We start from the raw sequence: 3,232 nt of genomic DNA, 5'->3' as shown, positions 1-3,232 counted from the left end.
TGACCTCTCCCAGATCTTCACCGAGACCATGCCCACTGACCATGGGTGACCCCAAGGCTCTGTCCTGTGCCCTCGGCTCACCTCCCTCCACATGATCTGGGTTGGTGCCCTCATTAACTCCCAGGGGGCACATGATCAAGTGTAAGCAGATGCTTCCTGGGTCAACAGATCTAGTCTCTCTCCTGAACTACTGACCCTAGTCATCCCCTGCCTTTTGAACATCTCAAATGCACCAAATATCTCACAAGCACATCCAACTCAACCTGTCCAAGTCAGGACTTGGTCTCTCCCCTGAGACCCTTCCTGATCCCCAACTTTCCCCGTGCTGTGCTGGGCATCACCATCCTCCCTGTCACTCAGGCTCAGTCTCTGAGGTCATCCAGGGCTCCTCTCTCTCACTCATCCCCCTCCCCCAGGTCTCATCTGTTGTGAAATCTCATCTTTTCTCCTCCCATCTCATCCACACAGCCCCTTCTCCACTCACACTGCCACTGCCCCAGTACAGGCTCCTGCCTGGACGCTGGTCTCCCTGCCTCCAGCCTCTCTTCACTGCAATCCACCTTCCACTCAACCTCCAGAGGGCTTTTCCTCAAGCCTGCTCTGACCTTGTTCCTCCCCTACTCTAGAAGCAACAATGGCTCCCTACTGCCTCCAGGACCCAAGAGAAAGTCCTCTGGTATTTGCACCTGGCCCCTGCAGACCTTCCCAGGGTCCCTCCCCCTTTACTGCTACTCCCCTCCCAGCACTGGACCCTCTGGCTTCACTGGGCTCCCGGCTGTTCCTCTCCCACAACCCTCCACTTCCCAACCATGTGGGCCATCCCCCAGACCTGGTAGCCTCTGCCAGGCCTTCCCTCCCCAAGGCTCAGCTCAGATCTCACCTTCTGCAGGAGGCCTTTCCCCGCCCCCTCCTCCCCAGATGACCTTTCACATCCTCTACAGGCACCTGCTGGGGAGGGTTCAATACCTTTACTCGGCCTCCTTACGAGCCTCCCCACCACTTGGTTAAGTGTAGACAACCAGCAAAGCCACACACGGACCCCGCTCTGCCCAAATGAAATGGATGAATGAAACACACAAGGAAAATGTCACAACCGGCCCGTTCCTGCGGCCCCCGCACCCCTGCTCTGCGCAGCCACCCCGCCCCCGGCAGGGGGGCTCCTGCCTTTCAGAGGCACCCCGGACCCGACCCTGAGCCGGCACACAGGAGGCGCCCAATCAATGCCGGCTGACTGATCGATCCCAGCCTGTCCCCAGGACTCGGTCCTGGGCGGACCCCCTTCTCCTCCTTCTCGGGGGCTCCCTTGTCACCTCTGCAGGAGGACCCTCAGCTCCTCTCCAGGGCCAGCCCCCCCATCCTTTCTGGTGCCCGGCTTTGGGTTCGAATCCCGGCCCCCTCTTCTCCTTCTCCACTCCCGTCCCTGCCCGTTCTGTTCCTGCGCACATTCACTTTCATACTAAGACACACACACACACACACACACACACACACACACACACANCCACCTCTGCAGGAGGACCCTCAGCTCCTCTCCAGGGCCAGCACCCCCATCCTTTCTGGTGCCCGGCTTTGGGTTCGAATCCCAGCCCCCTCTTCCCCTTCTCCACTCCCGTCCCTGCCCGTTCTGTTCGGGCGCACACTCACTTTCATACTCAGACACACACACTTGGACACCCTCACACATTTACACACTTTCGTATGAGGGAGCGCTCATTCTCAGAAACTCCGGTCCCCGAGGGAGCGCCTAGACGCGCACACGCAAGACAAAAACACGCACACAGGCGCATCCACAGGAAACGCACCCATATTTCTTCACACTTTCACCTGAGCGCAAACTAGAACTCACTTTCACTCACGCACCCTTTTGGGCCAGCACACCCTCCCGCCAAACGCGCACCCTCCTCCCTTCCCCTCCCCTCACCGGCCAGTAGCGTGAAGGTTCGCCCCTTACTGGGGTCTCCGAGAACCGGGCCGCTTCCTCATCCAAGTACTGCGCCTGCGCGGAATCTGCCCGGAACTACAATTCCCAACAGGCCTCACGATCCGGGGAGGGGCGGGGCGGGACGTCCCGGCCGCTGGAGACCTGGGAAACCCCAGGGCCGGGCTGGAGCGTTTTCTGCAGGTGGATGCTGGGAAATGGATGCGGGTCCAGCTTCCATGGTCATTTCTAACTCCTAGGAAAACTTCTCTGGGAAGGGGGCTCATGGAGGCTGCTTCTGCGCAGGCCCAGGGCCCAGGGCCCAGGGCCCTGCCCAGAGGCGTGGCTCCAGAGCCGGGGGCGGGGCCTCTGTACACGTCACTCATAATGAACCCTGCGGGTGGGCGGGGGGGGGCTGAGTGGGTCGCGCCGGGCGCCTTAGCAACAGTAGCACCGAGGCGGAGACGCCAAAGTGTCCGAGTGTGCGTGTACCCGCTGGGCGGACAGGGCTCCCTACATCCTTCCTGCTGCACTGGGGGGCCCTACCTGGAAGACAAGAGGGGGTGTCGTGTGTGCGTGTGTGTGTGTGACACGGAGAGACTGAAGCGTGTTTGAGGGATGAAGTCTGTGTGTGTCTAACCCAACTCCATGGAACTGATGGGGAGTGTGGAGTGGACAGGTTGAGAACGGATGCAACCCAGCGTCTCTGGGACCCTCTGACGGTCAGTTCCAGGGCCTCTTGGTCAATGCGACCCTGCCTCGTGATCCCCAGGCTCAGTGTCTGTACGACCGGTATCACTAGTCCTGAGAAAGCAGTGCTGAGAATGAGCTGAGGCCAGAGGAGATTGATAATGCAAAGGCTGGAGATCATTAAGTTACACTGAGGAAAAGAGAAACAAAAAGCCACACAACCACAACATTGGGAGAGAAGGAACAATGATTATGCATGTCAGGAAGAAGGCAAAGATGCATGCCCAAGTCCTCCTGGATATCTTTCTGCATAGGAGAATAAAGTTTGGAATGGAAGGAACAGAACCAAGGCTAGAGGGGAGTTCAGACCCAAAATAAATGTCTCCAGTGGCATCGAGGCTAAACTGTTCTTGTTGAGTTCAAGACACCAGCTCAGATCAGTGTCTGCCAGGCTTCTCAAAGTATGTTCGTGAATGTGATTGCTGAGCCACTGCGGTTGATTTTTGAAAAACCAAGAGGAGGAGGAATTACTGCTGCCCAAATAATCTTCCTAATGCTGCTTTCTAATCATATTACTCTTTACTAAAAAAAAAAAAGTTTCAGTTCTCCCACATTGCCTTTTAA

The 3,232-nt window shown here is 57.4% G+C and overlaps 1 long non-coding RNA gene across 1 annotated transcript in view; it reads right to left on the bottom strand.

Moving 5' to 3' along the window:
* The window catches only part of LOC114031221, a 7,436-nt gene extending 5,425 nt beyond the window's left edge, over nucleotides 1–2,011 (bottom strand). Inside the window, exon 1 of the long non-coding RNA XR_003567718.1 lies at nucleotides 1,922–2,011. This is a non-coding gene — a long non-coding RNA (uncharacterized LOC114031221). The remainder of the gene's footprint in view (nucleotides 1–1,921) is intronic.
* Between the last annotated feature and the right edge of the window lie 1,221 nt (nucleotides 2,012–3,232).

Source organism: Vombatus ursinus, unplaced genomic scaffold, assembly GCF_900497805.2.
Source record: "Vombatus ursinus unplaced genomic scaffold, bare-nosed wombat genome assembly UNPS02015104.1, whole genome shotgun sequence".
NCBI lineage: Eukaryota > Metazoa > Chordata > Mammalia > Diprotodontia > Vombatidae > Vombatus > Vombatus ursinus.
This window is presented reverse-complemented; position numbering and strand designations above follow the sequence as displayed.